The sequence below is a fragment of the Oncorhynchus nerka genome, linkage group LG28, assembly GCF_034236695.1.
Source record: "Oncorhynchus nerka isolate Pitt River linkage group LG28, Oner_Uvic_2.0, whole genome shotgun sequence".
In the NCBI taxonomy this organism is placed as follows: Eukaryota; Metazoa; Chordata; class Actinopteri; order Salmoniformes; family Salmonidae; genus Oncorhynchus; species Oncorhynchus nerka.
Window position 1 is genome coordinate 27652648 of NC_088423.1, and position 25347 is coordinate 27677994.

The following is a 25347-nucleotide window of genomic DNA, read 5'->3' on the forward strand; positions in this document are numbered from 1 at the left end:
GATGCTCCTTTCAATAAATATTGAGTCTTATTCTGGTGACATGATGATCGATGCTTGGCTGCCGTTTGACAAATAAAAATAATGTCACACTGTTGTACATGATAATCTCATCATCTCGGCTATACTCAAGGGCGTAACTTTGTCATATTGGGTGGGTCTGGGTCAGTGGGTTTCAGGGTCAGCACCTGTCTAGGGGGGTCCAGGGGCATTACTTTTTTAAAAGAAATAACTGTGAAAATGTTGTTTCTGGTGAATTTTTAAGGGAAATTACATCCCAAACTTTCCTGATAATTGGTCAGTATATCCCAACCGCAACTGAAATATCAATAATTTCTGTATTACTGTAAACTGTTGGTCTAACTATATCAGTTCAGAAAGTAACTGTTACGGTTTTCCTCCGGTGAAGGAGAAGCGGACCAAAATGCAGCGTGGTTATTTCGATACATGTTTAATAAAAGATAAACACGAACAAAACAATAAACGTAACGTGAAAACCTAAACAGCCTTATCTGGTGCAAACAAACACTGAGACAGGAACAATCACCCACGAAACACTCAAAGAATATGGCTGCCTAAATATGGTTCCCAATCAGAGACAACGATAAACACCTGCCTCTGATTGAGAACCACTCCAGGCAACCATAGACTTTTCTAGACAACCCCACTATACCACAATCCCAATACCTACAAAAAACCCAAGACAAAACACACCATATAATAAACCCATGTCACACCCTGGACTAACCAAAATAATAAAGAAAACACAAAATACTAAGACCAGGGCGTGACAGAACCTAACCAAGGGCCCCACTGGACTGAGGGGCAGCTCCGGACTGAGGGACAGCTAGGGACTGAGGGGTAGCTCGGGACTGAGGGGTAGCTCGGGACTGAGGGGTAGCTCGGGACTGAGGGGTAGCTCGGGCAGGTTGATGGCTCTGGCAGATCCTGGCTGGCTGGTGGTTCTGGCAGATCCTGGCTGACTGGTGGTTCCGGCAGATCCTGGCTGACTGGCGGCTCTGGCAGATCCTGGCTGACTGGCGGCTCTGGCTGCTCCATGCTGACTGGCGGCTCCATGCTGACTGGCGGCTCCATGCTGACTGGCGGCTCCATGCTGACTGGCGGCTCTGGCGGCTCCATGCTGACTGGCGGCTCCATGCTGACTGGCGGCTCTGGCTGCTCCATGCTGACTGGCGGCTCTGGCTGCTCCATGCAGACTGACAGCTCTGGCGGCTCCATGCAGATTGACAGCTCTGAACAGGCAGGAGACTCCGGCAGCGCTGGAGAGGAGGAAGGCTCTGACAGCGCTGGACAGGCGAGGCGCACTGTAGGCCTGATGCGTGCTGCTGGCACTGGTGGTACTGGGCCGAGGACACGCACAGGAAGCCTGGTGCGGGGAGCTGCCACCGGAGGGCTGGTGTGTGGAGGTGGCACTGGATGGACCGGACCGTGAAGGCGTACTGGAGATCTTGAGAGCAGGGCTGGCACCAACCGCCCTGGCTGGATCTTCACCCTAGCCCGGCAGATGTGAGGAGCTGAGATGTAGCGTACCGGGCTAAGCATGCGTACTGGGGACACCGTGCGTTCCACCGCATAACACGGTGCCTGACCAGTACCATGCCCGCCATGGTTAGCACTGCAGTGCTGAGCTGGCACAGGATGTGCAAGGCTAGGGAGGTGCACAGGAGGCCTGGTGCGTGAGGCTGGCACCATCTTCACCAGCCGACTAGCACGCACCTCAGGACGAGTATGGAGAGCTAACCCAGGTGTCATCAAATCCCGACACGCTCTGTCGGGCGAATTCCGTGCCTCATGCATCAACACAGCAACTCCCTCATAACTCTCTCCTCCAATTTCCCCATTAACTCCTTCACAGTCTCTGCTTCACTCACCTCCAACACCGGCTCTGGTTCTGGTTTCCTCATTGGCTCCTTACGATAAACAGGGGGAGTTGGCTCAGGTCTGACTCCTGACTCTGCCACACTCTCCCTGTGCTCCCCCCCAAAAATTGGGGGGCTGACTCTCAGGCTTCCATCCGCGCCGCCGTGTTCGTCTCTCCAACTCCATTCTCCTATAAACCTCTTCGCACTGCTCCAGCGAATCCCAGGCGGGCTCCGGCACTCTCCCTGGGTCAACCACCCACCTGTCTATTTCCTCCCAAGTCGTATAATCCAGACTTCGTTGCTCCTGCTGTCACTGCCTGTCACCACGCCGCTTGGTCCTTTTGTGGTGGGTGATTCTGTTACGGTTTTCTTCCGTCGAAGGAGAGGCGGACCAAAATGCAGCGTGGTTATTTCGATACATGTTTAATAAAAGATAAACACGAACAATACAAAACAATAAACGTAACGTGAAAACCTAAACAGCCTTATCTGGTGCAAACAAACACTGAGACAGGAACAATCACCCACAAAACACTCAAAGAATATGGCTGCCTAAATATGGTTCCCAATCAGAGACAACGATAAACACCTGCCTCTGATTGAGAACCACTCCAGGCAACCATAGACTTTTCTAGACAACCCCACTATACCACAATCCCAATAACTACAAAAACCCAAGACAAAACACACCACATAATAAACCCATGTCACACCCTGGCCTAACCAAAATAATAAAGAAAACACAAAATACTAAGACCAGGGCGTGACAGTAACCACGCTTGGTCATTTTTTTGTAGAATAACTATGAGAAAGTCAGTTCTGGGGTTTGTTCAATTCAATTGAACATTTGCTATGTTGCATAACGGGTTGTACTGAATGACACATTTCCCAAAAGTATCATTCAGCGTTTTTAAACAAACTTTCAGGTAGTCTACGTTACCTCTGTTTGATGGGTGTGGCGGGTTGTAGCTTGAAGCAATGAGTGGTGTATTTTCAAGAGCAGTGGTGCATTTTGAGCCCACAACCCAACCCCTCCCCATTTTTCAGCTGTAAAAAAAAAGGTCTTCTGAACCTGACTGGCCTTCAGATCTGTCACCTATCTCATTTCCTACCAATCATGGCACTTGGACGTACTCCACGGCTCCACCCAGTGGGAACTGTTCTGGCTGCTGTTTCAGAGAGGTCCTCTACTCCCTTTGAAGAGTCCCTGCTAGTTAAGGCAGATGCCCAAGGTTCAACTGTCTGCTATCCTGGAACTTTCAGCCACAAAGACGCCACCTGTTATCCCTCAGGAGCCCCTCCCTGTTCCTTGCCCAGAGCCCAAGCCCCCCAGGTTGGAGCCACAGCCTGCAGCTAAAGCAGAGGTCTAACACAGTTCCCTTCCTCCCTGGCAGGTCCAGAGTCAGTTTCCCTGGCAGGTCCAGAGTCAGTTTCCCTGTTGGGTCCAGAGTCGCTTTCTCTGTCAGGTACAAAGTTATAAGTCCAACCTTATAGTTTCGCTGTCTCCAACTCTAGTCGGCCCTCAGTTCACTGCTCCATCAAGCTATACGTTCACTGCCCAACTAGGTCAGCAGCCTCTGGCCTCAGTTGATCAGTCGGCAAGCAGTCAGCTCCTTCAGGGCTACACGCCAAACCTCCTGCCCTAGTTCTAGGCCCTGGGTTTCCTGTCCCACTAGGAACCCAGCCACCTGTCCTAGCGCTTAGCTATAAGTTCCCTGCTCAGCTAGGTTTACAGCCTCCCGCCATACCTGTCTTGCAGTCTTCAGTCTTAGTAGTAGGTTCCAAATCCGCTGCCCTGTCAGGTCCTTTCCAGGCCTGCTAGGCCCTCAGCCCCCTGTCCTGGGGGACCCACATTCCCTGCCGCTGAAAAACATCCCCACAGCATGATGTTGCCACCACCATGCTTCACCATAGGGATGGTGCCAGGTTTCCTCCAGACGTGACATTTGGCATTCATGCCAAAGAGTTCAATCTTGGTTTCATCAGACCAGAGAATCTTGTTTCTCATGGCCGAAGAGTCTTTAGGTGCCTTTTGGCAAACTCCAAGTGGGCTGTCATGTGCCTTTTACTGAGGAGTGGGATCCGTCTGGCCACTCTACCATAAAGGCCTGATTGGTGGAGTGCTGCAGAAATGGTTGTCCTTCTGAAAGGTTCTCCCATCTCTACAGAGGAACTCTGGAACTCTGTCAGAGTTACCATCAGATTCTTGGTCATCTCCGTGACCAAGGCCCTTCTCCCTCGATTGCTCAGTTTAGCCAGATGGACAGCTCTAGGAAGAGTCTTGGTGGTTCCAAACGTCTTCCATTTAAGAATGGAGGCCACTGTGTTCTTCGGGACCTTCAGTGCTGCAGACATTTTTTTTGGTACCCTTCCACAGATCTGTGCTTTGACACAATCCTGTCTCTGAGCTCTACGTACATTTCCTTTGACCTCATGGCATGGTTTTTGATCTGACATGCACTGTCAACTGTGGGACCTTATATAGACAGGTGTTTCCCTTTCCAAATCAGGTCCAATCAATTGAATTTGGTGCAGCTGTAGAACACATAGTTGTGTTCTGTGGGTGCCACTGTGTAGGCTGATACCCGATTTCATGGGTGCACAATCCATAGGTAAGGCTGTAGAGTTCAATATAAATGTTCAATAACCACAATAGACTGACTAGAAAAGTGATTTTCCACAGTCGAAGTCCTGCAATAATAGCTAAGACATTAATATTTGTGTAAACTCTACATAGTTATGTTCTGTGGGTGTCACTGAGTAGGCTGATCAAATCAAATCAAATCCAATTTTATTTGTCACATACACATGGTTAGCAGATGTTAATGCGAGTGTAGCGAAATGCTTGTGCTTCTAGTTCCGACAATGCAGTAATAACCAACAAGTAATCTAACTAACAATTCCAAAACTACTGTCTTATACACAGTGTAAGGGGATAAAGAATATGTACATAAAGATATATGAATGAGTGATGGTACAGAGCAGCATAGGCAAGATACAGTAGATGGTATCGAGTACAGTATATACATATGAGATGAGTATGTAAACAAAGTGGCATAGTTAAAGTGGCTAGTGATACATGTATTATATAAGGATGCAGTAGATGATATAGAGTACAGTATATACGTATACATATGAGATTAATAATGTAGGGTATGTAAACATTATATTAGATAGCATTGTTTAAAGTGGCTAGTGATATATTTTACATCATTTCCCATCAATTCCCATTATTAAAGTGGCTGGAGTTGAGTCAGTGTGTTGGCAGCAGCCACTCAATGTTAGTGGTGGCTGTTTAACAGTCTGATGGCCTTGAGATAGAAGCTGTTTTTCAGTCTCTCGGTCCCAGCTTTGATGCACCTGTACTGACCTCGCCTTCTGGATGATAGCGGGGTGAACAGGCAGTGGCTCGGGTGGTTGTTGTCCTTGATGATCTTTATGGCCTTCCTGTAACATCGGGTGGTGTAGATGTCCTGGAGGGCAGGTAGTTTGCCCCCGGTGATGCGTTGTGCAGACCTCACTACCCTCTGGAGAGCCTTACGGTTGTGGGCGGAGCAGTTGCCGTACCAGGCGGTGATTACAGCCCACCAGGATGCTCTCGATTGTGCATCTGTAGAAGTTTGTGAGTGCTTTTGGTGACAAGCCGAATTTCTTCAGCCTCCTGAGGTTGAAGAGGCGCTGCTGCGCCTTCTTCACGATGCTGTCTCTGTGAGTGGACCAATTCAGTTTGTCTGTGATGTGTATGCCGAGGAACTTAAAACTTACTACCCTCTCCACTACTGTTCCATCGATGTGGATAGGGGGGTGTTCCCTCTGTTGTTTCCTGAAGTCCACAATCATCTCCTTAGTTTTGTTGACGTTGAGTGTGAGGTTATTTTCCTGACACCACACTCCGAGGGCCCTCACCTCCTCCCTGTAGGCCGTCTCGTCGTTGTTGGTAATCAAGCCTACCACTGTTGTGTCGTCCGCAAACTTGATGATTGAGTTGGAGGCGTGCGTGGCCACGCAGTCGTGGGTGAACAGGGAGTACAGGAGAGGGCTCAGAACGTACCCTTGTGGGGCCCCAGTGTTGAGGATCAGCAGGGTGGAGATGTTGTTGCCTACCCTCACCACCTGGGGGCGGCCCGTCAGGAAGTCCAGTACCCAGTTGCACAGGGCGGGGTCGAGCTTGGAGGGTACTATGGTGTTGAATGCCGAGCTGTAGTCGATGAACATCATTCTCACATAGGTATTCCTCTTGTCCAGATGGGTTAGGGCAGTGTGCAGTGTGGTTGAGATTGCATCGTCTGTGGACCTATTTGGGCGGTAAGCAAATTGGAGTGGGTCTAGGGTGTCAGGTAGGTTGGAGGTGATATGGTCCTTGACTAGTCTCTCAAAGCACTTCATGATGACGGAAGTGAGTGCTACGGGGCGGTAGTCGTTTAGCTCAGTTACCTTAGCTTTCTTGGGAACAGGAACAATGGTGGCCCTCTTGACGCATGTGGGAACAGCAGACTGGTATAGGGATTGATTGAATATGTCCGTAAACACACCGGCCAGCTGGTCTGCGCATGCTCTGAGGGCGCGGCTGGGGATGCCGTCTGGGCCTGCAGCTTTGCGAGGGTTAACACGTTTAAATGTTTTACTCATCTCGGCTGCAGTGAAGGAGAGTCCACATGTTTTCGTTGCAGGCCGTGTCAGTGGCACTGTATTGTCCACAAAGCGGGTAAAAAAGTTATTTAGTCTGCCTGGGAGCAAGACATCCTGGTCCGTGACTGGGCTGGTTTTCTTCTTGTAGTCCGTGATTGACTGTAGACCCTGCCACATACCTCTTGTGTCTGAGCCGTTGAATTGAGATTCTACTTTGTCTCTATACTGACGCTTAGCTTGTTTGATAGCCTTGCGGAGGGAATAGCTGCACTGTTTGTATTCGGTCATGTTACCAGTCACCTTGCCCTGATTAAAAGCAGTGGTTCGCGCTTTCAGTTTCACGCGAATGCTGCCATCAATCCACGGTTTCTGGTTAGGGAATGTTTTAACCGTTGCTATGGGAACGACATCTTCAACGCACGTTCTAATGAACTCGCACACCGAATCAGCATATTCGTCAATGTTGTTATCTGACGCAATACGAAACATATCCCAGTCCACGTGATGGAAGCAGTCTTGGAGTGTGGAATCAGCTTGGTCGGACCAGCGTTGGACAGACCTCAGCGTGGGAGCTTCTTGTTTTAGTTTCTGTCTGTAGGCAGGGATCAGCAAAATGGAGTCGTGGTCAGCTTTTCCGAAAGGAGGGCGGGGCAGGGCCTTATATGCGTCGCGGAAGTTAGAATAACAATGATCCAAGGTTTTTCCAGCCCTGGTTGCGCAATCGATATGCTGATACAATTTAGGGAGTCTTGTTTTCAGATTAGCCTTGTTAAAATCCCCAGCTACAATGAATGCAGCCTCAGGATGTATGGATTCCAGTTTGCAAAGAGTCAAATAAAGTTCGTTCAGAGCCATCGATGTGTCTGCTTGGGGGGGAATATATACGGCTGTGATTATAATCGAAGAGAATTCTCTTGGTAGATAATGCGGTCGACATTTGATTGTGAGGAATTCTAAATCAGGTGAACAGAAGGATTTGAGTTCCTGTATGTTTCTGTGATCACACCACGTCTCGTTAGCCATAAGGCATACGCCCCCGCCCCTCTTCTTACCAGAAAGATGTTTGTTTCTGTCGGCGCGATGCGTGGAGAAACCCGTTGGCTGCACCGCCTCCGATAGCGTCTCTCCAGTGAACCATGTTTCCATGAAGCAAAGAACGTTACAGTCTCTGATGTCCCTCTGGAATGCTACCCTTGCTCGGATTTCATCCACCTTGTTGTCAAGAGACTGGACATTGGCGAGAAGAATGCTAGGGAGTGGTGCACGATGTGCCCGTCTCCGGAGTCTGACCAGAAGACCGCCTCGTTTCCCTCTTTTACGGAGTCGTTTTTTTGGGTCGCCGGCTGGGATCCATTCCGTTGTCCTGGGTGAAAGGCAGAACACAGGATCCGCTTCGCGAAAATCATATTCTTGGTCGTACTGATGGTGAGTTGACGCTGATCTTATATTCAGTAGTTCTTCTCGACTGTATGTAATGAAACCTAAGATGACCTGGGGTACTAATGTAAGAAATAACACGTAAAAAAACAAAAAACTGCATAGTTTCCTAGGAACGCGAAGCGAGGCGGCCATCTCTGTCAGCGCCCATTTTCATTGGTGCACAATACATAGGTTAGGCTGTACAGTGCAATATGAATATTTAATACGCACAAAATACAGTACTGCTATAAGAGACGTTTTTTCGGTTTATTGTCAAACTAATTCATTATTGTATTCCATTTAAAATTAGGTAACAACATCCCAACCTTGTTTAACATTATCTAGTCCAGGGCCTCCCGGGTGGCGCAGTGGTTAAGGGCGCTGTACGGGCGCTGTACAGCAGCCCTGGGTTCGCGCCCAGGCTTTGTCGTAACCGGGAGGTCCGTGGGGCGATGCACAATTGGCCTAGCGTCGTCCGGGTTAGGGAGGGCTTGGTCGGTAGGGAAGTCCTTGTCTCATCGCGCACCAGCGACTCCTGTGGCGGGCCGGGCGCAGTGCGTGCTAACCAAGGTTGGCAGGTTGGATGCGTGCTGTGTTAAGAAGCAGTACGGCTGGTTGGGTTGTGTATCGGAGGACGCATGACTTTCAACCTTCGTCTCTCCTGAGCCCGTACGGGAGTTGTAGCGATGAGACAAGATAGTAGCTACTACAACAATTGGATACCACGAAATTGGGGAGAAAAAAAGGGGTCAAATTTAAAAATAAAAAACATTATCTAGTCCAAATATGGCATGATTCCACTATTTGTATCCGTTTACATCACAATGAGGGACTTTTATTTTGAAGGCGAACCGCAAATGTCCTGGAAAGCCCCATGATTGAAAACTTTTTTTCAATCCCACCGCTGACCGGTGGGTTACCCACCGCTGATTCGTGGGTTACCTCATGTTGATAATTCACACATCTTTAAATAATGTGCATGTTTTGGTAGGCAGAGATGGTATAGAATGTATTGAATTCCTTCAAAATCTCTGTTACAAGGTAGCCTAGCATAGCCTAGTAGCCTAAATACAGTACCAGTCAAAAGTTTGGACACACCTACTCATTCCCAGGTTTTTCTTAATTTTTACTATTTTCTACATTGTAGAATAATAGTGAAGACATCAAAACTATAAAATAACACATATGGAATCATGTACTAACCAAAAAAGTGTTAAACAAATCAAAATATGTTTTATATTTTAGATTCTTGATTTTAGAGGCTTTATTACTGCCACGTTTAGTGAGTTTGGTACACATCCGGTGGATAGAGAGCCGCTTATTATGTTCAACATAGGAGCCCAAGCACAGGAAACAGCTCTTTCAGTAGTTTAGTTGGAATAGGGTCCAGTATACAGCTTGAAGGTTTAGAGGCCATTATTATTTTCATCATTGTGTCAAGAGATATAGTACTAAAATACTTGAGTGTCTCTCTTGATCCTAGGTCCTGGCAGAGTTGTGCAGACTCAGGACAACTAAGCTTTGGAGGAATAAGCAGATTTAAAGAGGAGTCTGTAATTTGCTTCAAATGATCATGATCTTTTCCTCAAAAAAAGATCATGAATTTATCACTGCTGAAGTGAAAGCCATCCTCTCTTGGGGAATGCTGCTTTTTAGTTAGCTTTGCGACAGTATCACAAATAAATTTAGGATTGTTCTTATTTTCCTCAATTAAGTTGGAAAAATAGGATGATCGAGCAGCAGTGAGGGCTCTTCGATACTGCACGGTACCGTCTTTCCAAGCTAGTTGGAAGACTTCCAGTTTGGTGTGGCCCCATTTCCGTTCCAATTTTTTTGAAGCTTGCTTCAGAACTCAGGTATTTTCTGTGTACCAGGGAGCTAGTTTCTTATGACCATTTTTGTTTTGTTTTTATGGGTGCTACTGCATCTAGGGTATTGTGCAATGTTAAATTGAGTTCTTCAGTTATGTGGTTAACTGATTTTTGTACTCTGACGTCCTTGGGTAGGCGGAGGGAGTCTGGAAGGGCATCTAGGAATCTTTGTGTTGTTCGAGAATTTATAGCATAACTTTTGATGATCCTTGGTTGGGGTCTGAGCAGATTATTTGTTGCGATTGCAAACGTAATGAAATGGTGGTCCGATAGTCCAGGATTATGAGGAAAAACATTAAGATCCACAATATTTATTCCATGGGGCAAAACTAGGTCCAGAGTATGACTGTGGCAGTGAGTTGGTCCGGAGACATGTTGGACAAAACCCACTGAGTCGATGATGGCTCTGAAAGCCTTTTGGAGTGAGTCTGTGGACTTTTCCATGTGAATATTGTCACCAAAGATTTGAATATTATCTGCCATGACTGCAAGGTCCAATAGGAATTCAGGGAACTCAGTGAGGAATGCTGTATATGGCCCAGGAGGCCCGTAAACAGTAGCTATAAAAAGTGATTGAGTAGGCTGCATAGATTTCATGACTAGAAGCTCAAAAGACAAAAATGTTTTTGTTTTTTTGGTAAATTGAAATATACTATCATAAATGTTAGCAACACCTCCGCCTTTGTGGGATGCGCAAGGGATATGGTCACTAGTTTAACCAGGAGGTGAGGCCTCATTTAACACGGTAAATTCATCAGGCTTAAGCCATGTTTCAAACAGGCCAATCACATCAAGATTATGATCAGTGATTAGTTCATCGACTATAACTGCCTTGGAAGTGAAGGATCTAACATTACATGTCCCTATTTTGAGATGTGAGGTATCACAATCTCTTTCAATAATGGCAGGAATGGAGGTGGTCTTTACTCCAGTGAGATTGCTAAGGCAAACACCGCCATGTTTAGTTTTGCCCAACCTAGGTTGAGGCACAGACACGGTCTCAATGGGGATAGCTGAGTTGACTACACTGACTGTGCTAGTGGCAGACTCCACTAAGCTGGCAGGCTGGCTAACAGCCTGCTGCCTGGCCTGCACCCTATCTCGTTGTGGAGCTAGGGGAGTTAAAGCCCTGTCTATGTTCGTGGATAAGATGAGAGCACCCCTCCAGCTAGGATGGAGTCCGTCACTCCTCAGCAGGCCAGGCATGGTCCTGTTTGTGGGTGAGTCCCAGAAAGAGGGCTAATCATCTACAAATTCTATCTTTTGGGAGGGGCAGAAAACAGTTTTCAACCAGCGATTGAGTTGTGAGACTGCTGTAGAGCTCATCACTACCCCTAACTGGGAGGGGGCCAGAGACAATTACTTGTTGCCTACACATCTTTCTAGCTGATTTACACGCTGAAGCTATTTTGCGCTTGGTGACCTCTGACTGTTTCATCCTAACATCGTTGATGCCGACATGGATAACAATATCCCTATACTCTCTACACTCGCCAGTTTTATCTTTAGCCAGCACCATCTTCAGATTAGCCTTAACGTCGGTACCCCTGCCCCCCTGGTAAACAGTGTATGATCGCTGGATGATTCGTTTGAAGTCTATTACTGCGGGTAATGGAGTTGCCAATGACTAGGGTTTTCAATTTATCAAAGCTAATGGTGGGAGGCTTCGGCGTCTCAGACCCCATAACAGGAGGAGTAGAGACCAGAGAAGGCTTGGCCTCTGACTCCAACTCGCTGCTTAATGGGGAGAACCGGTTGAAAGTTTCTGTCGGCTGAATGAGCGACACCGGTTGAGCATTCCTACAGCATTTCCCTCCAGAAGCCATGAGAAAGTTGTCCGGCTGCGGGGACTGTGCCAGGGGATTTATACTACCATCTGTACTTACTGGTGGCACAGACGCTGTTTCATCCTTTCCTACACTGAAATTACCCTTGCCTAACGATTGCGTCTGAAGCTGGGCTTGCAGCACAGCTATCCTCACCATAAGGCGATTGTTCTCCTGTATATTATGAGTACAGCGACTGCAATTAGAAGGCATCATGTTAATGTTACTACTTAGCTTCGGCTGGTGGAGGTCCTGACGAACCACGTCCAGATAAAGCGTCCGGAGTGAAAAAGTTGAATGAAAAAAAGTTGAGTAAGGGAAAAACAAAAAATATAAACGGCAATGAAAAAGTCAAAACCGTAAAGTTGTCAGGTAGCAAAGTAAGGTTATTTGTCAAATGATAGTCAAGCATCGATCATCATGTCACCAAGATCAGACCCTCAATATTTATTTCAAAAGAGCATCAAGATCACTGTGCGCTTTCACCACCCTGTGAAGTTCATCATAAGTTATTTCCACTGTAGTTAAAAAAAATATATGTTTTTAACCTTTATTTAACTAGGCAAGTCAGTTAAGAACAAACTCTTATTTTCAATGACAGCCTAGGAACAGTGGGTTAACTGCCTGTTCAGAATGACAGATTTGTACATTGTCAACTCAGGGATTTGAACTTGCAACCTTTCTAGTTACCAGTCCAACGCTCTAACCACTAGGTTACCCTGCCGCCCCAATGAAGACATATATATATTTAAGGGTGACAACACAACACTACATAAAGAGAGACCTAAGACAGCAACATAGCAAGGCAGCAACACATGACAACACAGCATGGCAGAAATGCAACATGACAACTACATGGTAGCAACACAACATGGTAGCAGCACAAAACGTGGTACAAACATTATTCGGCACAGATAACAGCACAAAGGGCAAGAAGGTAGAGACAACAATACATCATGCAAAGTAACCACAACTGTCAGTAAGAGTGTCCATGATTGAGTCTTTGAATGAGATTAAACCGAGATTAAACTAGATTGAGATTAAACTGTCCAGTTTGAATGTTTGTTGCAGCTCGTTCCAGTCACTAGCTGCAGCGAACTGAAAAGACAAGCGACCCAGGGATGTGTGTGCTTTGGGGACCTTTAAAAGAAAGTGACTGGCAGAACGGGTGTTGTATGTGGAGGATGAGGGCTGCAGTAGATATCTGCAGTAGATTTGAATGGTCAAAACCATTCATCTTGAGGTAACGGGGGAGTGGGGTTCCAAAATGCAATAATATGGCACGCAATTTGACCATTTATAAAATGGTAATATATATTTTTTCATACAGACTAGCTCAAAAATAAGTTAAATTTGACCTATTGGCCTATTTTAGGTCACAACTCTTGAAGAGGAAGAAATTTGCAGGTGTGTCTGATTAATAAACAATGCAATACTGGTGGGTGATAACATTTAAATAAAACTTAGCCCTGAAAAGAAATTTAGACTTAAAAGTATTTGCACATCATCTTGTAGTTGGGTAATATTTGATATCCACTTAGTGTACAAAACATTAGGAACGACCCGCTAATATTGAGTTGCACCCCCTTTTGCCCTCAGAACAGCCTCAATTCATCAGGGCATGGACTACAGGGTGTTGAAAGCGTACCACAGGGATGCTGACTGATGTTGACTCCAATGACTCCCACAGTTGTGTCAAGTTGGCTGGATGTGTTTGGGTGGTGGACCATTCTTGATACACATGGGAAACTGTCGAGCATGAAAAACCCAGCAGTCTTGCACTTCTTACTTCCTACCATACCCCGTTCAAAGGCACTTAAATATTTTGTCTTGCCCATTCACTCTCTGAATGGCACACATACACAATCCATGTCTCAATCGTCTTAAGGCTTAATAATCTTTCTTTAACCTGTCTCCTCCCCTTCATCTACACACAGATTGAAGTGGATGTAACAGGTGACATCAATATGGGATCATAGCTTTCACCTGGATTCACCTGGTCAGTCAAAATGTGTAGAATTGCAGGAAATTTGCTTAAAAACAGCTCAATTCTCTCTGTCTCATTCTCCCTCACCCAACCTGTTTTCTTAAAGGGGGGTGGGGTGGAGCCCCCTGGAGGTTGGTGCCCTGGGTCCCCAAATGCGTTAGTCCAGCCCTGCAGCAAATACATTCATATGTTCTGACTGACATCTTATTCTGATTAGGCCTATCTTCACCAAAGCTTTATACAGAAGATCATTCTTTTGATTTAAAGTTAGCCAAGGGCATCCATTGAACTCCTGTACACACCCCTTTCAGCTCTGGCCCTGTTTCTGTAATGATCTGCAGCCTTAGTATATAACTAAAGCCAATCGGCTTTGTTTGGCCGACTGAATGCCAATAATTTCTGTCTTCACCCAGCAGGTGTCAGTAACACTCCAGTTGTGTTTTGAATTGATCCACAAACAGTGCCTTCAGAAAGTATTCACACCCCTTGACTTTTTCCACATTTTGTTGTCTTACAGCCTGAATTTAACATTTATTAAATACATATTTTGTGTCACTGGTCTACATACAATACACCATAATGTCAAAGTAGAATTATGTTTTTAGAATTTTTTTACTAATTAATTCAAAATGAAAAGCTCAAATGTCTTGAGTCATTAAGTAGTCAACCCTTTGTTATTGCAAGCCTAAATAAGTTCAGGAGTAAAAATTTGTTAAACAGGTTATATAAGTTGCATAGACTCTGTTATATATGTTGCATGGACCCACTCTGTGTGGAATAATAGTGTTTAACATGATTTTTGAATGACTACCTCATCTCTGTACCCCAAACATACAATTATCTTTAAGGTCCCTCATTCGGACAGTGAATTTCAAACACAGATTCGACCACAAAGACTAATGAGGTTTTCAAATACCTCACAAAGAAGGGCACCTTTTGGTAGATGGAGACATGAAATATCCCTTTGAGCTTACTAAAGTAAATAATTACACTTTGGATGGTGTTTCAATACACCCAGTCACAACAAAGATACAGTCGTCCTTCCTAACTCAGTTGCTGGAGAGGAAGGAAACTGCTCATGGATTTCACCACGAGGCCAATGGTGACTTTAAAACGGCTAAACCAGAGTTTAATGGCTGTGATAGGAGAAAACATAGGATGGATCAAGAACATTGTAGTTACTCCACAATACTAACTTAAATGACAGAGTGAAAAGAAGGAAGCCTGTACAGAATACAAATATTAAAAAACATGCATACTAAAGTTAAACTGCAGAAAATGTGGCAAAGAAATTAACTTCATGTCCTGAAAACAAAATGTTATGTTTGGGGCAAATCCAACACAATACATCACTGAGTACCACTCTTCATATTTTCAAGCATAGTGGTGGCTGCACCATCATGTTATGGGTATGCTTGTCATCTGCAAGCACTAGGATGTTTTTCAGGATAAAAATAAACGGAATAGAGTTAAGCACAGGCAAAATCCTAGAGGAAAACCTGGTTCAGTCTGCTTTAAAACAGACACTGGGATACAACTGTAACTTTCGGCAGGACAATAACCTGAAGACAAGGCCAAATATACACTTATCAAGATGATATTGAATGTTCCTGAGTGGTGTATTTACAGTTTTGATTTAGAATCTATGTCAAGACTTGAAAAGGGCTGTCTAGCAATGATCAACAAGCAATCTGACATAGCTTGAAGAATTAATAAATAAATGATGTGCAAATATTGTAAAATCAAGGTGTGCAAAGCTCTTAGAGACTTACCTGTCACACCCTGATCTGTTTCACCTGTCCTGTGCTTGTCTCCACCCCCAAGCAGGTGTCTCCCATTTTCCCCTATGTACTTGCGTTTTCTAGTTTTTTCCCCCTTTTTCTCCCCAATTTCGTGGTATCCAATTGTTTTTTAGAAGCTACTATCTTGTCTCATCGCTACAACTCCTGTATGGGCTCGGGAGAGACGAAGGTTGAAAGTCATGCGTCCTCCAATACACAACCCAACCAAGCCGCACTGCTTCTTAACACAGCGAGCATCCAACCCGGAAGCCAGCCGCACCAATGTGTCAGAGGAAACACCGTGCACATGGCAACCTTGGTTAGCGCGCACTGCGCCCGGCCCACCACAGGAGTCACTGGTGCGCGATGAGACAAGGACATCCCTACCGGCCAAGCCCTCCCTAACCCGGACGACGCTAGGGCAATTGTGCATCGCCCCACGGACCTCCCGGTCGCGGCCGGATACGACAGAGCCTGGGCGCGAACCCAGAGTCTCTGATGGCACAGCTAGCGCTGCAGTACAGCGCTCTTAACCACTGCGACACCCGGGAGGCTTACCTGCATTTTCTGTTGGTCTGTTGCCAGTCTTGTCAAGTCTTACCAGGTGTTCTGCAGTTTTCCAGTTTCTCTTGTTTTTGTTTTCTAGTCCTCCCGGTTCTGACCATTCTGCCTGCCCTGACCCTGAGCCTGCCTGCTGTTCTGTCTTTGTTTGATGTTGTCGTGGATTACCGACCTCTGCCTGTGCTGAGCCTGGCTGCCGTTCAGTCCCTTATTGACGCTGTCTTGGATTACCAACCTCTGCCTGCCCTGGACCTGCTGTTTGCCTGTACCCTGTTTTGTAATAAACATCTGAGATTCGAACTGTCTGCATCTGGCTCTTATCCTGAGTCGTGTTAGTACGAACTGGGACTGACTGACCCAGCAGACTCAGACCAGTTTCACAATGCCTACTCCTCTCAAGGAGCCACCATTGGAAGACACAAGGAGTTACTTCAAAATCTTATGGAAGTTTTCCAGACCTTGGCCGAACTCCATGACCGCACTTTCAATACATTGCTGGAGCAATTCTGCGGATTGTCTATTAGGCAGCCAGCCACAACAGTAACCTCCCACCCTCTCAGTAACCCCGGTGTCAGCAGAGCGTCTCCTCATTTCATCCCGGCTTCCTGAGAACCCTGCCTACCTCCTCCGGAGTGCTATTCCAGAGATTCGGGAACCTGTGCTCCCTCATCTTCGAGTAGCAGCCCTCTTCTTTTCCCTCGGACCGCTCGAAGATAGCTGATGGCCGGGAGGGCTCTCGCCTGGGCTATGGCGGTGTGGGAGCAACAATCCACCATGTCCTTCAGTCTGGAGGAGTTCATGGCGGAAGTTTAAAAAAAAAAGGTGTTAGATTCTCTGTTGTCCGGTAGAGAGGCTGCTTGGAAGCTACTCTTACTACGTCAAGACTCGGGTAGTGTGGCACACCATGCGGTCGATTTCCGCACTTTGGCCGCCGAGAGTGCCTGGAACCCGGAATCCCTGTTCAAGACGTTCCTTCATGGATTATTGGAGGAGGTTAAATACGAGCTCACAGCCTGGGAGCTGCCCATGGATCTCGACTTTCTCATAGCCTTGACCATACAGATCGATGGGTGGCTACAAGAACGTAGGAGGGAGAGGAGATCTGTTTCAAGTCACACTTGCTTGTCCAAGAATCCCAACTCGCCTCCGAGGAATCCCGAAAGTCCCTAGCGTCTCCATTACCAAGAGAATCCGAGGTTACCCGAGTTCCCTCGGGAATCACCGAGGTCTGCTGACTCACCTCCTCCGGAGCCTATGCAACTTGGCAGAGCTAGATTGTCTCCTGCTGAACATTTAAGCAGACTGAACGCCAAGAGATGTCTGTATTGTGGTTCTACCGGTCATTTCATTTCTACCTGTCAACTAGAAGACCAGGCTCATCAGTAATACGCTGGTGGGCCATACAGAGAATTCTAATCTCCCAGTACTCGTACCCCTCTCTATGCCATCCTGCTGTGGGGTGACCGGTCAAAATCTCTCGAGGTATTCATGGACTCTGGGGCTGACCAGAGTTTTATGGACACTACCCTGGTGTCAGAGCTGAGAATCCCCACTCAACTCCTCTCCATTCCCATGGAGGTCAGAGCACTGGATGGGAGCTCTATTGGCAGAGTCACCCACAATACGGTTCCTATTGCCCTGTGAGTGTCAGGTAACCACAGTGAGTCCATGCAATTTCTCCTCATCGAATCCCCTCAGTTATCTCCAATGATTTCAAGTCTATGTATAAAGCTAGCAGCCTCTAATGTGCTAGTGATGGCTATTGAACCGTCTGATGGCTTGAGATAGAAGCTATTTCTCAGTCTCTCAGTCCCAGCTTTGATGCACCTGCACTGACCTCACCTTTTTGATGATAGTGGGGTAAACAGGCAGTGGCTCGGGTGGTTGTTGTCCTTGATGATCTTTTTGGCCTTCCTGTGGCATCGGGTGCTGCAGGTGTCCTGGAGGGCAGGTAGTTTGCCCCCAGTGATGCGTTGAGCAGACCGCACCACCCTCTGGAGAGCCCTGCAGTTGCGGGCGGTGCAGTTGCCATACCAGGTGGTGATACAGCCCGACAGGAGGCTCTCGATTGTGCATCTGTAAAAGTTTTCGAGGGTTTTAGGTGCCAAGCCATATTTCTTCAGCTTCCTTAGGATGAAGAGGCGCTGTTGTTCCTTCCTCACCACACTGTGTGGATGGACCATTTCAGTTTGTCAGTTATGTGTACGCAGAGGAACTTTAAGCTTTCCACCTTCTCCACTGCAGTCCCGTTGCTGTGGATAGGGGGTTGCTCCCTCTACTGTTTCCTGAAGTCCACGATGATCTCTTTTATTTTGTTGACATTGAGTGAGAGGTTATTTTCCTGGCACAACACTCCCAAAGCCTCACCTCCTCCCTGTAAGCTGTATAGTTATTGTTAGCAATCAATCCTACTACTGTTGTGTCGTCTGCAAACTTGATGATTGAGTTGGAGGCGTGCGTGGCCATGCAGTCATGGGTGAACAGGGAATACATCAGGGGGCTGAGTACGCACCCTTGTGAGGCCACAGTGTTGAGGATCAGTGAAATGGAGATGTTGTTTCCTACCTTCACCACCTGGGGGCGGCCCGTCAGGAAGTCCAGGACCCAATTGCATAGGGCAGGGTTCAGACCCAGGGTGTCGAGCTTAATGATGAGTTTGGAGGGTACTATGGTGTTGAATGCTGAGCTACAGGCAATGAACAGCATTCTTACATAGGTATTCCTCTAGTCCAGATTGGATAGGGCAGTGTGCAGTGCGATGGAGATTGCATCGTCTGTGGATCTATTGGGGCAGTAAGCAAATTGAAGTGGGTCTAGGGTGTCAGGTAAGGTCGACGTGATATGATCCTTAACTAGCCTCTCAAAGCACTTCATGATGACAGAAGTGAATGCTACGGGGTGTTAGTCATTTAGTTCAGTTACCTTAGCTTTCTTGGGTACAGGAACAATGATGGACATCTTGATGTGTGTGGGGACAGCAGACTGGGATAGGGAGAGATTGAATATGTCCGTAAACACTCCAGCCAGCTGGTCTGGGCATTCTCCCCGGACTCGGCTAGGGATGCAGTCTCGGGCGGCAGTATTGCGAGGGTTAACACGCTTAAATGTCTTACTCACGTCGGCTATGGAGAAGGAGAGCCCACAGTCCTTGGGAGCGGGCCGCGTCAGTGGCACTGTGTTATCCTAAATGCGGGAAAAAAAGGTGTTTAGCTTGTCCAGAAGCAAGGCGTCGGTGTTTGTGTCAGACCCTGCCACATACAACTTGTGTCAGAGCCATTGAATTGCGACTCCACTTTGTCTCTATACTTATGTTTTGCCTGTTTGATTGCCTTACGGAGGGAATAACTACACTGTTTGTATTCTGCCAAATTCCCAGTCACCTTTCCATGGTTAATGCGGTGGTTCGAGCTTTCAGTTTTGCCAGAATGCTGCCATCTATCCACAGTTTCTGGTTAGGGTAGGTTTTAATAGTCACAGTGGGTACAACATCTCCTATACACTTCCTGATAAACTTAGTCACCGTATCAGTATACTCATCAATGTTATTCTCGGATACAACCCATAACATATCACAGCCCGTGTGATCAAAGTGCATCGATGACGCCGTCATCCCCTCAGTGACTGTACGTACACCCCAACCAGAAGCAATGGATTACAGGCAACATCCGCACTGAGCTTAAGGCTAGAGCTGCCGCTTTCAAGGAGCGGGACTCTGACCCGGAAGCTTATAAGAAATCCCGCTATGCCCTCCAACGAATCATCAAACAGGTAAAGCATCAATACAGGACTAAGATTGAATAGTACTACACCGGTTCTAACGCTCGTCGGATGTGGCAGGGCTTGCAGACCATTACAGACTACAAAGGGAAGCACAGCAGAGAGATGCTCAGTGGCACAAGCCTACCAGACGAGCTAAACTATTTCTATGCTCGCTTCGAGGCAAATAAAACTGAAACATGCATGAGAGCACCAGCTGTTCCAGAAGACTATGTGATCAAGCTCTCTGGAGCCAATGTGAGTAAGACCTTTAAACAGGTCAACATTCACAAGGCCGCAGGGCCAGACGGATTACTAGGAGGTGTACTGCGAGCATGCACTGACCAACTGGCAAGTGTCTTCACTGACATTTTCAACCTCTCCCTGTCTGAGTCTGTAATACCAACATGTTTCAAGCAGACCACCATAGTGCCTGTGCCCAAGAACTCTAAGGTAACCTGCCTAAATGACTACCGACCAGTAGCACTCACGTCTGTAGCCATGGAGTGCTTTTCAAAGGCTGGTCATGGCTCACATCAACACCATTATCCCAGAAACCAAAGACCCACTCCAATTTGCATACCGCCCCAACAGATCCATAGGTGATGCCATCTCTATTGCACTCCACACTGCACTTTCCCACCTGGTAAAAAAAAACACCTATGTTAGAATGCTATTCATTGACTACAGCTCAGCGTTCAATGCCATAGTGCCCTCAAAGCTCGTCAATAAGCTAAGGACCCTGGGACTAAACATTTCCCTCTGCAACTCGATCCTGGACTTCCTGATGGGCCGCCCCCAGGTGGTAAGGGTAGGATACAACATATCCACCACACTGATCCTCAACACAGGGGCCCCTCAGGGGTGCGTGCTCAGTCCGCTCCTGTATTCCCTGTTCACCCATGACTGCACGGCCAGGCACGACTCCAAGACCATCATTAAGTTTGCTGATGACCTGAACACCAACAACGACGAGACAGCCTATAGGGAGGAGGTAAGAGACCGGGTAGTGTGGTGCCAAGGCAACAACCTCTCTCTCAACGTTACCAAGACAAAGAGATGATTGTGGACTGCAGGAAAAAGAGGACAGAGCACGCCCCCATTTTCATCGACAGGGTTGCAGTGGAGCAGGTTGAGAGCTTCAAGTTCCTTGGTGTCCACTTCCCCAACAAACTAACATGGTCCAAGCACACCAAGACAGTCGTGAAGAGGGCACGACAAAACCTATTCCTCCTCAGGAGACTGAAAAGATTTTGCATGGGTCCTCAGAACCTCAAAAGGTTCTACAGCTGCATCATCGAGAGTTTTCTGACTGGTTGCATCACTGCCTGGTATGTCGACTGCTCGGCCTCCGACCGCAAGGCACTACAAAGGGTAGTGTGAACCGCCCAGTACATCACTGGGGCCAAGCTTCTTACCATCCAGGACCTCTGTACCAGGCAGTGTCAGAGGAAGGCCCTAAAAATTGTCAAAGACACCAGCCACCCTAGTCATAGACTGTTCTCTCTGCTACCACACGGTAAGCGATACCGGAGCTCTAAGTCTTGGTCCAAGAGGCTTCTAAACAGCTTCTACCCCCAAGCCATAAGACTCCTGAACACCTAATCAAATGGCTACACAGACTATTTGCATTGTCCCCCCCCCCCCTTTTACACCGCTTCTACTCTCTGTTATTATTGTCTATAGTAATTTTAATAACTCTACCTACATGTACATATTACCTCAACTAACCGGTGCCCCCACACATTGATTCTGTACTGGTACCCCCCTTTATATAGTCTCGCTATTGTTATGTTACTGCTGCTCTTTAATTACTTGTTACATTTATTTATTGTTCTTATCTGTATTTTTTTAAACTGCATTGTTGGTTAGGGGCTTGTAAGTAAGCATTTCACTGCAAGGTCTAAAATTTGATTTAAGTAGTTAATCATGAAACACACCCACACCCTTCTTCTTCCCGGATTGATATTTATTCCTGTCTGCGCGATGAACTGAGAAGCACAGGCACAGGAGGGCCCCGGCTAACCAGATGTTTGTCCCGAACTGGGCTCATTCCTCCAGACTTGCCTGCCATCCTGGCTCCCCTTGGTCCCATATATCCCTGGACTTTGTCACTGGTCTCACTCCATGAGATGGCAACACCCCTATCCTTTACGGTGGTGGATAGGTTTTCCAAAGCCTCCCATTATATTCCCCTTCCAAAGTTACCCTCCGCCAAGGAGATGGCCCAGCTCATGGTGTAGCATGTTTTCTGGATCCATGGAATGCCGGTAGACATGGTCTCCGATCGCGGTCCTCAGTTCTCGTCCCGGTTCTGGTGGCGTTCTGCACCCTCATTGAGTTGTAGGCCAGCCTGTCCTCCAATTTTCACCCCCAGTCCAACGGCCAGTCGGAGCGAGCCAATCAGGACCTGGAGACAGCTCTTCATTGTCTTGTCTCCGCCAACCCCACCTCCTGGAGCCAGCAACTCGTGTGGGTGGAATGCGCCCGCAACACCCTTCCCTGCTCGGCCACTGGTCTCTCGCCTTTCGAGTGTTCCATGGGATATCAGCCCCTGCTCTTCCCTGAGGCAGAGATCAGCATACCCTGGGCCCAGATATTCATCCGCCACTTTCGCCGTACCTAGAAGAGAGCCCAGTACGCTCCATTCAAGACCACTTCCACAAATCGGCAACAGGCAGACCGCCACCAGACCCCTGCTCCCCGTTATCGTCTCGGGCTGAGTCCCGTACACTTTCCCCCCGTTTTATCGGCCCTTTCCCCATCTCTAAGATTCTTAGCCCCTCTGCTGTTTGTCTTCTGTTGCCCTGCACCCTCCGTATACATCTTCACTTTTCATGTGTCTAGGATCAGACCCCTGTCCCTGTTTGTTCGCTGTCTTGTATTACTGATCTCTGCCTGCCCTGATCCTGAGTGTGCCTGCCGTTCTGTCCCTTATTGAAGCTGTCTTGTATTACCGACCTCTGCCTGTCCTAGACCTGCCGTTTGCTTGCCCCCTCTTTTGTAATAAACATCTGAGATTCTAACTTTGCCTCCTGTGTCTGCATCTGGGTCTTATCCTGAGTCGTGTTATTACCCAGAGAGACTCGCAGCTGTAATCGTTGCCAAAGGTTATTCCAACATGTATTGACTCAGGGTGTGAATACCTATGTAAATCAGATATTTACATGTATTTAATTTCAGTAAATGTGCCAAAATGTATAAAAACATGTTTTCACTTTCTCATTATGGGGTATTGTGTGTAGATGGATGATTAAAAAAAATGTTTAATCCATTTTGAATTTCAGGCTGTAACACAACAAAATGTGGAATAAATCAAAGGGTATGAATAATTTCTGAAGGCACTGTAAGTACATAGTAGGTGTACAGCTAAGCTAAGGAAGGACACACTGCTGTTTTTTAAATTAATTTACACAGACACCGTTCTGAATGATTATTGATCAAATGTACCCATTGATATCTTCTTATTGCAGTTGTCAACTTCCATGAAACTCATGGAGAGAAAATGTAATGGAAGAATGGAAAAAGCCAGAAAAAAATCAAGAACTACATGCTAACATTTAGAGAAAGGTATAGAATTAATTTGCTGATATTTTCTAGCATTCTGTCAAACTTAAGTTTTGTCATACTGATAGAGTTTTAGTTTATTCCTGAACATTCACGAAGAGGCGTGGTCACTTGTGACGAAGGTTCCACACCTCTTGTTTGTCAGGCTGCCACAGTTTGCTGTGGGTGAAAGTCCACTGTAGATTACAAACACACCGCATTGGGATTCTTTTTTTTATACCGAACACCGTATCTTCAAGGAATCCCCCCATAATTTCAGGTAAAACAGAATGACTTTATCTCCGTGTACTGCGGCTCTTTGTGACTGTATGATTCATTTATCTGCGTTTTGGATAGGCTACCTGCTGCTTTACAGTAGCCTACAGCATGAGTGTACGGCAGATGCGGAAAAAGATCGAGACAATGGACAAATGACGATACTGGTGTTCAATAAAAAAGTAGTAGGCTAAATAGGCTATACCTAACTGCATAGAGGCTGACAGAAAATCAGTTGTTTATCATTGATAGGCTATGCCTATGTAGAAATATAGCCTACTTGCAGCAAACGAACTCAAATCGATTACATGCTAGTTGATTTAGTATAGGCTAATCGCTTTTTATAGGAGCTCTGTTAGATGAATTTCCTACCCTGTCACAGAAAAGCGCGTTTGGGGACTTCTGTCTAAATAACCGGTGAAAGGCTATCCACTCAAGACGGTTGATCATAATGAATTTAGTGTCTACCTGTTATTCTATTACCAAGACATGTATAGTGGAGTTTAAATGACCATTCTGAGGCAAATAGACAAGCCGCCTATGTCAACCTGGTGTCAGAGTATTTCGTATTATTCTGTACTTAAATCCGAGATACTTAATTTAGTACATGTTACGTTTCATATCATATGTATTAATTTGTGAATATCCATCAACCATTTTGTAAGATATGTTACGAATTACAATTCATGTTATATGTTATGAATTTTCAAAATGTACAATATATTACGAATTTGAAAAACGTATGATATGTTACGAATTCCTGCTAGGTGGCTAACGTAATCTAGCTGGTTAACGTTAGCTAGGCTATGAGTTAGGGTTAAATTTAGGAGTTTAGGTTAAAGGGTTAGGGGAAGGGTTAGCTAACATGCTAAGTAGTTGCAAAGTAGGTACAAGTAGTAAGTAGTTGAAAAGTTGCTAAAATGCTGAAGTTGGCCGTGATGAGATTCGAACTTGCAAATGTTGGGTTGCTAGACGTTTGTTTCATATACCCACCCACGAGACCAGATAACAGATTAGTGTTTTGTTCATTGTTGTTTATGGATTACAATGATTTGTGAGTCATAATCAGCCAGCATTGTTAGCATGGGATGCCAGGTAACCTCGCATGAGAATCACATCAGAGCACCAGGGACCACAGGTAGATCACATTGATTCAGATTAAATGGACAGGGAGAACCTGATCCCAGCTCAGGACTCCTATTCTGAGACACTTGATACATAGGCCCCAGATCTAACATTACTGGATAGGTGACAGCAAGGTACCACTTCAAATGCATTCCCACCATTACAGTCATAGAAGATCAAGGATTAGGTCTACCTCAAGGAAGGGAGGAGGAAATTGTGCATTTTAGAAATGGAACAAGGGCCATTGTATCATCTAAAAACACAGTGATGAGATTGGTAATGATCAGATCATTACTACTCTCTTCCATACTGAAGGTATCAATGACATCAAGTGCAATCAATGCTTACAATTCCCAATTTGATTGACGAATGTGAAGATAATAATATTGGCTACTGACTCCATAAATGTTTAACAAATCATTTATTCATTATAAGCAGTGCGTAACTGGTCTTAAAGTTATTCTTTATTCTAGAGGAGGAATAAATCATATCAAATCTAATACTCCGAATACAAGAGGTGTAGACTTTACAGTGAAATGCTTACTTACACGAACGAGCCCGTTCCCAACAATGCAGAGTTAAAAAGTAAAAAATATTTAGAAATATTTTCTAAATAAAAAGGAGATATTAACACAATAAAAACAAAAACAAGGCCATATACAAGGAGTACCAGTACCGAGTCAGTGTCTT

The 25347-nt window shown here is 46.1% G+C and overlaps 1 protein-coding gene across 1 annotated transcript in view; it reads left to right on the plus strand.

The window, feature by feature from the left end:
* The first annotated feature begins 23429 nt into the window (after positions 1-23429).
* The window catches only part of LOC115113074 (semaphorin-4G-like), a 53975-nt gene continuing 52057 nt past the window's right edge, over positions 23430-25347 (plus strand). Inside the window, 1 exon segment of the mRNA XM_029640296.2 lies at positions 23430-23536. The gene's annotated coding sequence lies outside the window, so the exon portion shown is untranslated.